The sequence below is a fragment of the Rana temporaria genome, chromosome 3 (genome assembly GCF_905171775.1).
Source record: "Rana temporaria chromosome 3, aRanTem1.1, whole genome shotgun sequence".
Taxonomy (NCBI): Eukaryota; Metazoa; Chordata; class Amphibia; order Anura; family Ranidae; genus Rana; species Rana temporaria.
Genome location: NC_053491.1, coordinates 485793400 through 485811364, shown reverse-complemented (window position 1 = coordinate 485811364; position 17965 = coordinate 485793400). Strand labels below are relative to the sequence as shown.

At 47.2% G+C, this 17965-nt stretch overlaps 1 protein-coding gene across 1 annotated transcript in view; it reads left to right on the top strand.

Moving 5' to 3' along the window:
• Window positions 1-1018: 1018 nt before the first annotated feature.
• LOC120933738 (C-type lectin domain family 10 member A-like) overlaps window positions 1019-17965 on the top strand; it is a 41796-nt gene continuing 24849 nt past the window's right edge. Inside the window, exons 1-3 of the mRNA XM_040347108.1 lie at window positions 1019-1177; window positions 12179-12220; window positions 16701-16745. The gene's annotated coding sequence lies outside the window, so the exon portion shown is untranslated. The remainder of the gene's footprint in view (window positions 1178-12178; window positions 12221-16700; window positions 16746-17965) is intronic.

Here is a 17965-nt window from a genome sequence, read left to right as displayed (position 1 = left end):
AAATGATTTGGACCAAGTGCAAGGTCCATGAAGCCATGGGTGAGCGAGTTTGGGGGTGGAGGAACCCTACTGGCCTGCACAGAGTCCTGACCTCTTAGGGGTTAGGGGGTTAGGGTTAGGGTAAGGGGGTTAGGGTTAGGGTTTCCCAATACTTTTGACAATATAGTGTATATACAAAAATAAAGTGATGAGCGCAAACTGAACTAGTGAAAGAAAACAATGTAGCAATATTAAGTGATCACAATCTAAGATAAGAGGTTATAATTGTGATATATATCACAAAAGACCATAAAAACAAGCAGTGAAAATAGTCCTTTCAATTGATTTCACAGAGCGCTTACCTCCAAACAGTAGAAAATGCGCCTCAACGAATTCCTCAGGCCACTGGAATGGGATTTGGAGAGTCCTCTGTAAATGGAAGCAGTCCCGGTCCTCAAAACGATAAGATACGCTCACCACGACAACCACGAGTGAATCATAGATGGAGTGAAGAAATACAAACTCTCATCGTGAAACATGTAAAGCTCAAGTGGTTTTAATGAAGCTAAAAACTTGCTTACATGAAAAACAGTTAAAAAACGCCAAACATAGGCACTTCCGGTTGAACGGCCGGGGTAACGCGTCACTTCCGGTCACATCTAAACCTTACGCGTTGCGTTGCGTCACGTCACGTGACTTCATTAGAGGTTCTTATCTTAGATTGTGATCACTTAATATTGCTACATTGTTTTCTTTCACTAGTTCAGTTTGCACTCATCACTTTTATACCCTTGTTTTGTTGTTAGCACATATTAGATTTGAGCAGCATTTTGTTTGTGCACCTGTCATTTTTCACTGTTGGCTAGCGCTTTAGTTTACCCCATTTTTTGTCATAGTGTATATACAGTTATAGTGGATGATCCGCAATTCAGCAGATTGTCACATCAATGTCATATTCACCCAATATAAGAGGTTTGTACGGTGAGGTGGGATGAATATAAAATGTCTTTATGTGAGATAAGAATTCTGGAGGATTATTATACCGTCTGATACACTCAGAATTACTCACTATCCTCTCTGTCTGTAGAGATTCCAGCTCCCAGGAATACACAGCACCGGGTGATCCTGATCCTGGGGGTCCTCCTCATATTGGCCTTTCTTGCTTTGGTCATCCTCATAAGCTTCCTCTTCATTTACCGTGAGTATCTCTATTGTAATTATCATTTATATTCTGTGTGTTATGGCATAAAAAAAAAGAAATGACACGTGTATGTAGCGCTTTCTGCAGAAGGTGGCGCTGTGTTCTCAGGCCCCCGTGTTTCCAGAGCCCACGACTCCCCAAGCTGCACCACCACGCTCCCTGGTACCCCCAGGCTGAAGAGGGGATATTTATTGCAACAACATAAACGCATCCGGAAAGTATTCACAGCGCTTCACTTTTTCCACATTTTGTTATGTTACAGCCTTATTCCAAAATGGATTCAATTCATTATTTTCCTCAAAATTCTACAAACAGTACCCCATAATGACAACCTAAAGACGTTTGTTTGAAATCTTTGCAATGTTATTAATACATAAGTATGACAGGCTCCTCCCATGTACATAAGTATCCCAGACTCCTCCCATGTACATAAGTGTCACAGACTCCTCCCATGTACATATGTGTCACAGGCTCCTCCCATGCACAAAAGTGTCACAGGCTCCTCCCATGCACATAAGTGTCACAGGCTCCTCCCATGTACATAAGTATCACAGGCTCCTCCCATGTACATAAGAATCACAGGCTCCTCCCATGTACATAAGTATCACAGGCTCCTCCCATGTACATACATTTTACAGGCTCCTCCCATGTACATACGTTTTACAGGCTCCTCCCATGTACACAAGTATCACAGGCTCCTCCCATGTACATAAGTATCACAGGCTCCTCCCATGTACATACGTTTTCCAGGCTCCTCCCATGTACACAAGTATCACAGGCTCCTCCCATGTACACAAGTATCACATGCTCCTCCCAAGTACACAAGTATGACAGGCTCCTCCCATGTACACAAGTATCACAGGCTCCTCCCATGTACATAAGTATCACAGGCTCCTCCCATGTATATAAGTATCACAGGCTCCTCCCATGTACATAAGTTTTACAGGCTTCTCCCATGTACACAAGTATCACAGGCTCCTTCCATGTACATAAGTATCACAGGCTCCTCCCATGTACATACGTTTTCCAGGCTCCTCCCATGTACACAAGTATCACAGGCTCCTCCCATGTACACAAGTATCACAGGCTCCTCCCATGTACACAAGTATCACAGGCTCCTCCCATGTACACAAGTATCACATGCTCCTCCCAAGTACACAAGTATGACAGGCTCCTCCCATGTACACAAGTATCACAGGCTCCTCCCATGTACATAAGTATTACAGGCTCCTCCCATGTACATAAGTATCACAGGCTCCTCCCATGTACATAAGTTTTACAGGCTTCTCCCATGTACACAAGTATCACAGGCTCCTCCCATGTACATAAGTATCACAGGCTCCTCCCATGTACATACGTTTTCCAGGCTCCTCCCATGTACACAAGTATCACAGGCTCCTCCCATGTACACAAGTATCACAGGCTCCTCCCATGTACACAAGTATCACAGGCTCCTCCCATGTACACAAGTATCACAGGCAGCTCCCATGTACAAATGTATCACAGGCTCCTCTCATGTACATAAGTATCAGACTCCTCCCATGTAAATAAGTATCACAGGCTCCTCCCATGTACATAAGTATCACAGGCTCCTCCCATGTACATAAGTATCACAGGCTCCTCCCATGTACATAATTATCACAGACTCCTCCCATGTACATAATTATCACAGACTCCTCCCATGTACATAAGTGCCACAGGCCCCTCCCCATTTACATAAGTGTCACAGGCTCCTCCCATGTACATAAGTGTCACAGGCTCCTCCAATTGACATAAGTGTCACAGGCTCCTCCCATGAACATAAGTGTCACAGGCTCCTCCCATGTACTTAAGTATCACAGGCTCCTCCCATGTACACAAGTATCACAGGCTCCTCCCATGTACATAAGTATCACAGGCTCCTCCCATGTACATAAGTATCACAGGCCCCTCCCCATGTACATAAGTATCACAGGCTCCTCCCATGTACATAGGTATCACAGGCTCCTCCCATGTACACAAGTATCATGGACTTCAGAATTGATCTCAGGTGCCTCCTGTTTCCACTGATCCTCCTTGAGATGTTTCTAGAACTTGATTGGAGTCCACCTGTGGTAAATTCAGGTGATTGGACATGAGTTGGAAAGGCACACACCTGTCTATAGAAGGTCCCACAGGTAACAGTGCATGTCAGAGCACAAACCAAGCCATGAGGTCGAAGAAATTGTCTGTAGACCTCGGAGACAGGATTGTATGGAGGCACAGATCGGGGGAAGGGTACAGAAAGAGGTCCCAATGAGCACATTGGCCTCCATAACCTTTAAATGGAAGAAGTTTGGAAAGACCAGGACTCTTCCTAGAGCGGGCCCGTCTGGGCAAACTGAGTGATCGGGTAGAAGCGCCTTAGTCATGGAGGTGACCAAGAACCCAATGGTCACTCTGACAAAGCTCCAGAGTTTCTCTGTGGAGAGAGGAGAACCTTCCAGAAGAACAACCATCTCTGCAGCACTCCACCAATCAGTCATGTATGGGGAGTGGCCAGAAAGAAGCCACTCCTCAGTAAAAGGCACATGACAGCCCACCTGGAGTTTGCCAAAAGGCACCTGAAGGACTCTCAGACCATGAGAAAAAAAAATTCTTGGTCTGATGAAACAAATATTGAACTCTTTGGCCTGAATGGCAAGTGTCATGTCTGGAGGAAACCAGGCACAGCTCATCATCTGGCCAATACCATCCCTACTGTGAAGCATGGTGGTGGGGATGTTTTTCAGTGGCAGGAACTGGGAGACTAGTCAGGATTGAGGGAAAGATGAATGCAGAAATGTACAGAGGCATCCTTGATAAAAACCTGATCCAGAGAGCTCTGGACCTCAGACTGGGGTGAAGGTTCATCTTCCAACAGGACAACGACCCTAAGCACCCAGCCAAGATAGCAGTGGTTTGGGACAACTCTGATTGAGTGAGTTTGGGGTGGAGGAACATGACTGGCCTGCACAGAGTCCTGACCTCAACCCCATAGAACACGTTTGGGATAAATTAGAGCGAAGGCCTTCTCATTTAACATCAGTGTCTGATCTCACAAATGCTCTTCTGGAAGAATGTTCAAACATTCCCATAGACCAGTGATGGAAAACCTTGGCACCCCAGATGTTTTGGAACTATATGTCCCATGATGCTCATGCACTCTGCAGTGTAGTTGAGGATCATGGGAAATGTAGTTCCAAAACATCTGGGGGGCCAAGGTTCACCGTCACTGCCATAGACACCCTCCTAAACCTTGCGGAAGGCCAACTCAATATTGAACCCTACGGACTAAGACTGGGATGCCACTAAAGTTCATGTGTGTGTGAAGGCAGGCGTCCCAATGCTTTTGACAATTTAGTGTATGGGGCAGATCCACAAAGAGAGTACGCCGGCGTACTTTCAAATTTCTTGCGTCGTATCTTTGTTTTGAATCCTCAAATCAAGATACGACGGCATCTGGGTTAGATCCGACAGGCGTACGGCTTCGTACGCCTTCGGATCTAAGATGCAATTCTTCGGCGTCCGCTGGGTGGAGTTCACGTCGTTTTCCGTGTCGAGTATGCAAATTAGCTATTTCCGTCGTATTTTTTTACGTCGTCTCCAGTCGGCTTTTTTCGGCGTATAGTTAAAGCTGCTATTTGGTGGCGTAGTCAATGTTAAGTATGGCCGTCGCTCCCGCGTATAATTTTAAAAAAAAATGTTGTTTGCGTAAGTCGTCCGTGAATCGGGCTGGACGTAATTTACGTCCACGTCAAAAAAATGACGTCCTTGCGACGTCATTTAGCGCAATGCACGGTGGGAAATTTTAGGGACGGCGCATGCGCAGTTCATTTGGCGCGGGGGCGCGCTTCATTTAAATGAAACACGCCCCTACTTACGGCACAAATTCTTTCTGGATTCGAAGCAAACCAAAGTAAGTTACGGCGCCGTAGCGTATCTCAGATACGCTGCGCCGGGGCAGATCTTTGTGAATCTGCCCCTAAGAGTGCAGTTTATACAGCGTGTAGGCATAGATGCTGTTTAATGATCCCGCCTTTAAACCCCTCCCACTGCAAAATGTGTCCTCTGCCTCACCTACTGCTGACCTCTGATCTCTGCCTTACCTACTGCTGACCCATGCCCTTCACACTACTGAACCCCTGAACACTGCCCTGCTGACCTCCCATCCTCTGCCCCCCTGGGATTTTTTACTGGACCCCCACATCAGACAGGCTAGATCCAGCCCTGGGGGGGGGGGGGAAGTAACCAAATTCACAGCCTGTGAAACTCACAGCAGACCAGAGCAATCACAAGCAGCTCTACTGATTACAGGAGATCGAAATACTAAATTTACCAAACGATTCTGTTCCTCGCTACACATTTCCCTGTGTGTAGCTCGACATGCAGCTGAACCCTCCTAGGCCTTGTACTCACGAGCAGACATGTCCGATGAAACCGGTCCGCGGACCGTTTTCATCGGACATGTCTGCCCGGGGACTTCTGCTGTACACACCATCGAACAGAAGTCCGCGCGTAAACAATACGCGGGGCGTGTCCGCGGTGTCGCCGCGTCGATGACGCGGTGTCGCCGCGACAATGACGCGGCGACGTGGGCGGCCTGCCTTTAAAATGCTTCCACGCATGCGTCGAAGTCATTCGACGCATGCGAGGGATGGCGGGCGGCCGGACATGTACGGTAGGTCTGTACAGACGACCGTACATGTCCGGGCGGACAGGTTTCCAGCGGACTGTTTTAAAGCAAGCCCAGGAAACAGTTGTCCGCTGGAAACCTGTCCGATCCGCCCGAAAATGGTCCGCTCGGGCCTACACACGGCCAAACATGTCTGCTGAAACTTGTCCGCGGACCAGTTTCAGCAGACATGTTTGGTCGTGAGTACGGGGCCCTAGTCTGCAATAAGCCAGGCTGAGTGCCTTTCTATTCTGCACAAATAGTACATTTACCACTGGCTCCATCTTGTGGTCAAATCTGATATTTCTTTTATAATCGGACTCCTCTAAACCTATAAAAAAAAAAAATATGGAGGAAAACATTTTTTTATACTTACCAGAATCGCCCTGTTGCTATGTAGTTCTCCTAATCTGCCACTTCCTGGTCCGCGGCGCTCCTCGTCACTTCCTCCCTCGCCTGTGCTCCTGGGAAATGTGTCATCATTTCCCAGAAGTCTGTGGGCAGTACTGTGACAAAAAAATCTTGTTATTTCCTGACAAGATTTAAGGCGGATCACAGCGCCGAGATGTGTTTACCTATGTTGCCATAACAGGGTGGGACCTTCCCCCGTCAACTTTGGAAGCAATCGGCGCTACGGCTGCTGTTGAATCGCGCATGCGCGAGATCGAGAGGTGCATGCTGGTTACCCAGCATGCACCTCTCCAAAGCTGATCCAGGAAGAGTTATCGATTGGGCTTCACAATCATGATGGCAACAACCACAACAGGAGGGGGAAAATACAGAGTAAGAAATTTATATTTTTGCTAAATCCATAATGAAGATTGTATACTTGTTTTTGTATATAATTAGTAATAATGCTAGGATCAATTAAAAAAATATATATATCATTTTTGGCCGGAACTACGCTTTAACCACTTAAGACCCGGACCATTATGCAGGTTATGGACCTTGCTACTTTTTGTGATTCGGCACTGCGTCGCTTTAACTGACAATTGCGCGGTCGTGCGACGTGGCTCCCAAACAAAATTGGCGTCCTTTTTTTCCCACAAATAGAGCTTTCTTTTGGTGGTATTTGATCACCTCTGCGTTTTTTGGGTTTTTTTTTTGCGCTATGAACAAAAATAGAGCCACAATTTTGAAGAAAAAAAAACAATATATTTACTTTTTGCTATAATAAATATCCCCAAAAAAGTTTAGGCCGATACGTATTCTTCTACTTATTTTTGGTAAAAAAAATCGCAATAAGCGTTTATCGATTAGTTTGCACAACATTTATAGCGTTTACAAAATAGTGGATAGTTTTATGGCATTTTTATTAATATTTTTTTTTTTACTACTAATGTCGGCGATCATCGATTTTTTTCGTGACTGCGACATTATGGCGGACACATCGGACAATTTTGCCACATTTTTGGGACCATTGTAATTTTCACAGCAAAAAGTGCTATAAAAATGCGCTGATTACTGTGAAAATTACAATTGCAGTTTGGGAGTTAACCACTAGGGGGCGCTGTAGGGGTTATGCGTTACCTCATATGTGTTTCTAACTGTAGGGGGCGGGGCTGGACGTGTGACATCACTGATCGTCTTTCCCTATATCAGGGAAGAGACGATCAATTTACACTCACCTCTCCCCGTTCTTCAGCTCCTGTGACCGATCGTGGGACACCGGCGGTGATCGGGTCCGCGGGCACGGTCACAGAGCTTTGGATCGGGTCACGGGCGCGCGCCCGCGGCTGGGCACTTAAAGAGGATGTACAGATACGTGCCTGTGCCCAGCCGTGCCATTCTGCCGACGTAAATGTGCGGTAGGCGGTCCTTAAGTGGTTAAGGACCAAGCCTCTTTTTGAGATCTGTGTTTTACAAGTCAAAATCAGTTGTTCTTTTTGCTAGAAAACAACTTACAACCCCCAAACATCATTTTTTTTTTCAGACACCCTAGAGAATAAAATGGCGGTCGTTGCAATATATTATGTCACACCCTATTTGCGCAGCGGTCTTACAGACACAATTTTTTTGAATTATAACTTTTTAAATAAATCCCCGGCCGAGCCCGGAAGATAAATCTTTATAATTATAACTTTTTTGAATTATAAAAATAAGAACACAAAGTTAGCCTCATTTTTATTTTATATTGTAAAAGATAATGTTACGCCGAGTAAATTGATACCCAACATGTCACGCTTCAAAATCGCGCCCGCTCGTGGAATGGCAACAAACTTTTACCCTTAAAAATCTCCATGGGCGACATTTAAAAATGTCTACAAGTTACCAGTTTTGAGTTACAGAGGAGGTCTAGTGCTAGAATTAATGTGCTCGCTCTAACGATTGTGGCGATACCTCACGTGCGGTTTGAACACCGTTAACATATGCGGGCGCAACTTACGTAGGAGTTCGCTAGACGGAGCACTTTACTTTTTTTTTCTTCTTTATTTTATTTTTTATTTTTACAAAATGTAAAAAAAAAATATTCTTTGGATTACTTTTATTCCTATTACAAGGAATGTAAACATCCCTTGTAATAGGAATAGTGTGTGACAGGTCCTCTTTATGGAGAGAGGTGTGGTCAATAAGACCTCACATCTCTCCTCCAGGCTTGAAAGCATGAGATTGTGAAAAAATCTTCACCGATCTCATGCTTACTAGCCGCAATTGCGGCTTTGTTTACATTCCGGTACCCGGGCGTGACATCATCACATCGCGCCCCAGCCTCCCACGATCATAGAGATGACTGGTGATCATCTGGTCACCAGTCATCTCTATGCTTCCTATCCGGCGCAGGGCGATCCTTTCTCCAGGCCCTCGATGGCACGGGAGAGCCCGGAGAAGCACCGGATGGCGGCGGGAGGGGGGATGTCCCCTCCCGCCGCCTATAAGAACGATAAAGCGTCGGAACCGCCGCTATGATAATTTTTATGGTGTGCAGGTTCGCCGCCGGAACACAATGATATCTGAATGATGCCTCTAGCTGCAGGCATCATTCAGATATCCCCTCACAAAGTACAGGACGTCATATGACGTCCACCCAGGATGGGAGATCCCCTCTGAAGACGTCATATCACTATGGGAGATCCCCTCTGAAGACGTCATATCACTATGTGCGGTATTGAGTATTGAGTGGTTAAGAAAAAAAAAATCCCCTTTAAGACCATTGGGCAGAAGTGACGTTTGACATTGCTTCCGTCATCCAATGTTATGGAGTCAGGTGGGGACCATCTTTCTCTCACTCGGCTCTATGCCTGTCAGGGGAAGGGACATGATGGCTCCAGTAAGCAGCGGAGACGACCGTAGCGTGGCGGGAGGGGGGTGGTCACGTGGCCGCTGAGACCACTTTTTATCTTAAAGCGGACCGCCCGCCATTTCAGAAAATACCGGGGTTATGGCAGCTATCTGCTTCCATATCCCTGGTGTTCTACATCAAAGTACCGATGTACAGCTACGGCATCCTGCTGGAGGCAGAACATTTACTTAGCACCTATCTAGGAAGGTGGTACATGCACGCTAACCGTCAATTTTCTGATTAACCACTTAACCCCCGGACCATATTGCTGCCCAAAGACCAGAGTACTTTTTGCGATTCGGGACTGCGCCTCTTTAACTGACAATTGCGCGGTCGTGCGACGTGGCTCCCAAACAAAATTGGCGTCCTTTTTTCCCCACAAATAGAGCTTTCTTTTGGTGGTATTTGATCACCTCTGCGGTTTTTATTTTTTGCGCTATAAACAAAAATAGAGCGACAATTTTGAAAAAAATGAATATTTTTTACTTTTTGCTATAATAAATATCCCCCAAAAATATATAAAAAAACATTTTTTTTCCTCAGTTTAGGCCGATACATATTCTTCTACCTATTTTTCGTAAAAAAAAATCGCAATAAGCGTTTATCGATTGGTTTGCGCAAAAGTTATAGCGTTTACTAAATAGGGGGTATTTTTATGGAATTTTTATTAATATATTTTTTTACTAGTAATGGCGGCGATCAGCGATTTTTTTTCGGTACTGCGACATTATGGCGGACACTTCGGACACTTTTGACACATTTTTGGGACCATTGGCATTTTTATAGCGATCAGTGCTATAAAAATGCATTGGATTACTATAAAAATGCCACTGGCAGTGAAGGGTTAACACTAGGGGGCGGGGAAGGGTTTAAGTTTGTTCCCTGGGTGTGTTCTTACTGTGGGGGGGTGGCCTCACTAGGGGAAATGACAGATCACTGTTCATACATTGTATGAACCGAAGATCAGCATTTCCCCTGCTGACAGGACCGGGAGCTGTGTGTTTACACACACAGCTTCCAGTCCCCGCTCTGTAACGAGCAATCGCGGGTGCCCGGCGGCGATCGCGCCCGCCGGGCACACGCACGGGAGTCGGGGGCGAGCAGGGGGCGCGTGCGCGCCCCCTAGTGGCGGCTCAAAGAGAGGACGGTATACTACGTGCTCTCGCCTAGGAGAGCCAACTTGCCGACGTAGAATGGCGGTGCGCGGTCGGCAAGTAGTTAAAGACAATACATAACCTTATTTATATCTGTAGCCTTGGAAGGCTATGACCAGTGTAGTCAAGATAGTAGTCAAATATCCCCAACTTTTCTTACCACCTATTAAAACCCCACAACTCCCCACACTCACATTCCCATACCCCCATCCAATGATAAGACCAGACAAGAGTTTGGAGTATAAATGGCCATGGCAGCCTTTTTATTACCGTATTTGCCGGCGTATAAGACGACTGGGCGTATAAGACGACCCCCTATTTTTCCAGGAAAAATGTTGGTTTTGGGATATACTCGCCGTATAAGACTACCCCCTTCCTACTAGTCTGTCTGGAAGCTGAGGGGTAGCCAGAACAACCGCTGACAGGAACAACCGCTGACAGAAACAGGCATTTTTCAAATCTCACTGTGCCGTGCCATTACATGCCCCACTGTGCCGTGCCATTGCATTCCCCACTGTGCCATGCCATTGCATGCCCCACTGTGCCATGCCATTGCATGTCCCACTGTGCCGTGCCATTCCATGCCCCCACTGTGCCATTCCATGCCTTCACTGTGCCATTCCATGCCTTCACTGTGCCATTCCATGCCCCCACTGTGCCATTCCATGCCCCCACTGTGCCATTCCATGCCTTCACTGTGCCATTCCATGCCTTTATTGTGCCATTCCATGCCCCCACTGTGCCACTCCATGCCCCCACTGTGCCATTCCATGCCCCCACTATGCCATTCCATGCCTCCACTGTCCATCACATGCCTCCAATGTGCCGGCCAAGACGATCTCCCTACCTTATTTTTTTGCTGCGGACATCCATGTTTCAGGCTGCGGGCATCCATGATTCAAAAGCCGCGCCTCCTCCCCAGACTGTTCCGTGATAGGCGGAACACTAATTTTCCCAGCGGGGCCTCTGTTCAGTGTTCCGCCTATCACGGATGTCCTCTCGTCCGAGGATGAAAAGGCATCCGTGATAGGCGGAACACTGAACAGAGGCCCTGCTGGGAAAATTAGTGTTCCGCCTATCACAGAACAGTCTGAGGAGGAGGCGCGGCTTTTAAACCATGGATGCCCGCAGCCTGAAACATGGATGTCCGCAGCCTGACGGAGACAGATCAGGCGTATAAGACGACCCCCGACTTTGGATGCATTTTTTTGCATCCAAAATGTCGTCTTATACGCCGGCAAATACGGTAACCAAAATATTATAATAATTTCCAAATAACCTTTAAACACACAGCCTGTTGGTCTTTGACGGCACCCCGAACTTCACATTTTCCACCACTACACTGCGGGACCTTTTTCCATACCAGGCCTCCAGTCCTATCACCAGCTCGGAGACAACCCCTTTCCCGCAGTGCAACCAATAACCGTATTCCAGCAGACACCGTTCCACTGGAATACCCCAGAGGGGCCCATACCACGGACGAGCCCCCCACCACTTCCATCACATCCGTTTTCTGCCACCATCAAAGACCAAAGACACGGCCGTTACACCGCTGCCATGACGATCCGAAATCCATTGATCCTGAAATAAAGAAAACAAACGAAGAACACACAAAGACAAAACAATAGGGAAGGCGGGGGTGAAACTGCCTCCTTCTGTCATTCTCCCACAACTGCTCCCGGAAGTCCCCCGCCTCCACCTTTTGTACAGCTCCTCCCCCTTCCAGAACTTTTACTCCTGAATCCTCCCCTTCAACTTTTCCAACTTAACCCTTTACCGACTCTCCTTTCCACCTTGTCATGCCCGGCCCTCCACTACGCGTTGCTTTGTCTTTTTCCGTTCCGGGCCTCCCTGTAGTTCTCTTATTCAGATATTCTGTGTTTTCTCCCCAGATAAGAGTCTCTCCGGGACACAGTCACATCTGGAGGATAAAGGTAGGTGGTGTTTAATAGGCCAGTATACAGGCCATGCATGCAATGATTTATAGCAGAAAACCTAAATGAAATCTGACCTCTGGCTCAGGGCCATCTTAATAACATCATGGGCCCCTGGGCAAAGTAATGCTCTGGGGCCCCTACAATGATGACATACAGGTAAACAGACATCAAGTAGGTAGGAGGCAGACTGCTTCCCCTGTGTATCTATCACTCTCAGTGCCATCATGGGACCCCCAATTTTGGGGCAGTGTGGGCTCAAGGACCACCTAATTTGGAAATGGGAAGTGCAGGGGCCCCCATGCAGCTGGGGCCCCTGGGCAGTGCCCAGGTGTGCCCTCTCATTAAGACAGCCCTGCTCTGGCTTCCCCTCCAGTCTTGCACAGGTGTACCGGCTCCTCTCCTGTACTTAAACACCTTCCTCTGACCTTACTGGACACTGTGAGCTTCTCACAATGTGCATTAGAAGCTGCAGCGAGTCAAATAGAGCCTCATTTCCTGGCTGGAGGACATCCAGGACCACCTAGCCTCTTTCCTTCCCAGCCTGACTGTTCCTGGCCTTCCCCTTTTATACATTGGATTGTACTATTCTTTATTCATGGCTGTGTTCTTAAGTTGTGAGTGAGCCCCCCACCCCCTTTGCTGAGAAGAAACCCCACACATGAATGGGCTCAGGATGCTTTACTGTTGGCATGACACAGGACTGATGGTGGCGCTCACCTTTTCTTCTCCGGACAAAGGTTTTCTCCAGATTACCCAAATAATCAAAAAGGGGATTGATCAGGGAAGATGACTTTCCCCCAGTCCTCAGCAGTCCAATCCCTGTACCCTTTGCAGAATATCAGTCTGTCCCTGATGTTTTTCCTGGAGAGAAGTGGCTTCTTTGCTGCCCTTCTTGGCACCAAGCCATCCTCCAAAAGTCTTCTCCTCACTGTGTGTGCCGATTCCCTCACACCTGCCTGCTGCCGTTCCTGGGCAAGCTCTGCACTGGTGGTGCCCCGATCCCGCAGCTGAATCAACTGTTGGAGACGGTCCTGAAACTTGCTGGACTTTCTTGGGTGTCCTGAAGCCTTCTTCACAACAATTGAACCTCTCTTCTTGAAGTTCTTGATGATCTGATAAATGGTTGATTTAGGTGCAATCTTAGTAGCAGTAATATCCTTGCCTGTCAATCCCTTTTTGTGCAAAACAGTGATGACTGCACATGTTTTCTTGCAGGTAGCCATGGTTAACAGAGGAAGAACAATGATGTCAAGCACCACCCTCCTTTTAAAGCAGTCTGTTAGTCTAAAGCAGTGGTTCTCAACCTGGGGGTCGGGACCCCCTCGGGGGTCAAATTACAATTTCCCAGGGGTCACCAAATCCTGGGCTGTTCCTGAAGCCGGCACCTCTCTCCCAGCCTTTTTGCGCACCCATTCAGTTCACGGCATGGCTGGGGGGGACAGAGACTAGAGGTCAGCTGACTGGTGAGAAATGTGAAGTGGAAGGGGCTGGAGGAGACCCTATCTCCTGATTTCGGTAGAGGTGTCACTGCTACGAGACACCACAAAGTCGGAGACATAGTGAGTAACACTACCTGTGAATATAGTTCCCAATTAAAAGTCCCCACTACAGTTCTCAGATCAGCAGATTACCTTGGTCAAGTTGGCTGCTCAGAACTCCCCCCAGCAAATTACTAATTAGGGGCGCAAATGACTTGTCTTGCCCCGGGTGCTGACAACCCATGCTATGAAAATAATTTTACTGTTAGGGCTCCCCACAACTTGGGAAATTTTATCAAGGGCTCGCGGCACTTGAAAGGTTGAGAACCACTGGTCTAAAGCCTCGTACAGACGCTCGGTTCTCTCGGCAAGAACCAGCAAGAAAACTGCTGGCAGAGCTTTCTTGCCGAGTAAACCGAGCGTGTGTACGAGGCTTTGAGGTTTCTCATTGGGAAATCTGCCCAGAATTTCGACAAGAAAAATAGAGATCCTGCTCTCTATTTTCTCATTGGGATTCTTTTCGGCCTGTTTCCCAACGAGAAACCCGAGCATCTGTGTATACTTACCTGTCATCGTAGAAACCCGCGCAAGCTCGAAATGACTTTGACGCATGCGTGGTAGCTTCCATGACATAGGTAGGGTGGAGCAAGATGGCGGGGACGACATCGAATGTGACGAGCGCATGCTCGTCGTAGTCGATGATGTCACAGCGTTCGTGCCATTCGAAAGTCTGTACACTCGGCCGGTAAGAGAATCTTGCCAAGAATCTCGTCAGGAAAAACTACGTTTTTTCCTGATGAGATTCTGGGCCATGTGTATAAGGCTAAACTCAGTCAGCATTATAGAGTGATTTTCAGCCTTGTCCTCATCAACACTAACATCAGTGTTACTGACAGAATCACTGACATGTCAGCTGATCCTTTTGTGGTAGGGCTGAAATGCAGTGGAAATTGTTTTTATGGGATTTAGTTCATGGTAAAGAGTAGGGATGAGCTGAACACCCCCCCCCCCCCCCCCCCCCCCCGTTCAGTTCGCACCAAAATCTGTGAACAGACCAAAAGTTTGTGTAAACTTAAGAACCCCATTAAAGTCTATGGGACTCGAATATACCGTATTTATCGGCGTATACCGCGCACTTTTTTGCCCAAAATCGTGGGTGCGCGATATACGCCCATACCTGCTTTCCCGCGCCGAGTTTGAACACTGTGCCAGCATATACCAAGCGCAGTACACTCGTGTATAGTCGGGCAGGCTCGGCTCCTCTCGCGCTCACGTCTTGTACGTCCAGGACGTGAGCGCGAGAGGAGCCGAGCCTGCCCGACTATACACGAGTGTACTGCGCTTGGTATATGCCAGCGCAGTATTCAGACTCGGCGCGGGAAAGCGGGGATCGAGCGGGGAGGACACCCGAAGCCGCAGGCGGACGCCGGACCTGACGAGGCCGCCGATGGACGCCGCGCAAGACACCAAAACTGTTAGTACTAAAATGTTTTTTTACAGGAATGTCGGGTCCACTTCAGGGGTGCGCGCTATACGCCGGAGCGTGCAATACCTGGATAAATCCGGTATTTGAAATCTAAAGTGCTAATTTTAAAGGCTAATATGCAAGTTATTGTCATAAAAAGTGTTTGGGGACCCGGGCCCTGTCCCAGGGGACATGTATCAATGCAAAAAAGTTTTAAAAACTGCAGTTTTTTCGGGAGCAGTGATTTTAAATGACTTTTTATCCTTCAGAAATGACACTTTGTGCAGGGACAGTTTTAAGCACAGGAAACAAGCGCTGCTTCACAGGCATACTATACACACCCCCAGGTACGAAATTTAAAGGGATATTTCACTTTTATTGTTTCACTTTAAGCATCATTAAAATCACTGCTCCCGAAAAAACTGCTGTTTTTTTAAAACTTTTTTCTGCATTGATACATGTCCCCTGGGGCAGGACACGGGTCCCCAAACACTTGTTATGACAATAACTTGCATATTAGCCTTTAAAATTAGCACTATAGATTTCTCCCATAGACTTTTCCAGGGTGTTCTGCGGCTTTTCGAATTTGCCGCAAACACCCCAAATTGTTCGTTGTTCGGCAAACAGGCAATGTTCGAGTCGAACATGAGTTTGACTCGAACTCGAAGCTCATCCCTAGTAAAGAGGGACTTTGCAATTAATTGCAATTCATCTGATCACTCTTCATAACACTCTATAATGCTGACTGAGTTAGAATACGGAAAGGTTTTTTCACAGTAAGAGCTGTGAAAATGTGGAACAGACTCCCTCCAGAGGTGGTTCTGGCCAGCTCAGTAGATTGCTTTAAGAAAGGCCTGGATACTTTCCTAAATGTACATAAAATAACTGAGTACTAAGATTTGTAGGTAAAATTGATCCAGGGTAAATCCGATTGCCTCTTGGGGGATCAGGAAGGATTTTTTTCCCCTGCTGTAGCAAATTGGATCATGCTCTGCTGGGGTTTTTTGCCTTCCTCTGGATCAACTGTGGGTATGGAGTTGGGTATATGGGATTGTACTGTGTTTTTTATTTTGTTTGTTTATCTTTTGTGGTTGAACTGGATGGACTTGTGTCTTTTTTCAACCTGACTAACTATGTAACTATGTAAGAATAACAGACTCCTTTAAAAGGAGGGTGGTGCTTGAAATCATTGTTCTTCCTCTGTTAACCATGGTTACCCGCATGTGCAGTCATCACTGTTTTGCACAAAAAGGGATATGCAAATTGCCATCATAAAAACTGAGTCAGCAGACTTTGTGAAAATGAATATTTGTGTCGTTCTCAAAACTTTTTTCCACGACTATAAATGATGTGTTGCTTGTGAGGTGACTGAGTATGGAATGAGCAGTGTGTCTTCCTGTGACATGGCCATTGGGATTGTCTTGTAATGCCAGGGAGGAGGAGGAGCCTGCCATGGGGGTGACAATTCATGTTGTTTAATATAAAATGTATATTCCTCTTCAAAGATACCAATGTATTTGTTTTTTCTTTTCAGTCTCGAATCTTTCTTTACAACTAGAAGCTTATAAGAAGGAAAGAAGTAAGTCAATCAATCTTATGTGTATATTGGCAGTGATTTGTAATATAGGGGACTCTACCCAAATCACATGAAATTACTGTGATTGGACCGCTTGGGCACCCCGACTAGGTGCCTCCTACCGCCAACCAGAGCTTCCTGCCCTCAGAACCGTTCTGAGCAGATCGAGAGCTAATACCAGCCTTTTTTACCCCAAACACCGTACACAGACAAGATGTGAGGTAAAATCCAAAGGAATGACTGTTTATTGAACAGAAATACAGGCTTTTTATACACTTGTTATTAAAGTAGGTCAGTCACCAGATGAACAATAAAACCAAATGTTTACCCCAAAAAACACACAATGGTTTATGTAATGAGGTAGACGCGACTCATGGCTAATCCTATCATAGAGATGGTCATCAACAAGCAGGGCCGCTGAATAGGGGGCACAGGCAGACCTCCCGTGCCCGGACCACGCAACAGAGGGGCGGGCCGCTTATAAGGGGCACAGGCAGCCCTCCTGTACTAGGACCGGGCAACAGAGAGGTCCGGCAGTGAGACTGTTGCTGCTATCCCCTTTTAATAGAGGTTTGTCCTGTCGTCTTAGCCCGCCCACATAGTACAATAGCAGGCCGGGACTCCCGAGCGATGTCAGGACTCAGTAGGGAGGGACTAACTCAGTAGGGAGGGACTCCCCTCACTAAGAACTAGGACCCCCATCTCTCCTCACTAAGCACTAGGACCCCCATCTCTCCTCACTAAGCACTAGGACCCCATCTCCCCTTCACTAATCACCAGGACCCCCATCTCCCCTCACTAAGCACTAGGACCCCCATCTCTCCTCACTAAGCACTAGGACCCCCATCTCCCCTCACTAATCACCAGGGCCCCCATCTCCCCTCACTAAGCACCCCCATCTCCCCTCACTAATCACCAGGACCCCCATCCCCCCTCACTAAGCACCTCTATCTCCCTTCACTAAGCACTAGGACCCCCATCTCTCCTCACTAAGCACTAGGACCCCCATCTCTCCTCACTAAGCACTAGGACCCCATTTCCCCTTCACTAATCACCAGGACCCCTATCTCTCCTCACTAAGCACTAGGACCCCATCTCTCCTCACTAAGCACTAGGACCCCCATCTCCCCTCACTAAATCACCAGGACCCCCATCTCCCCTCACTAAGCACTAGGACCCCATCTCTCCTCACTAAGCACTAGGACCACCATCTCCCCTCACTA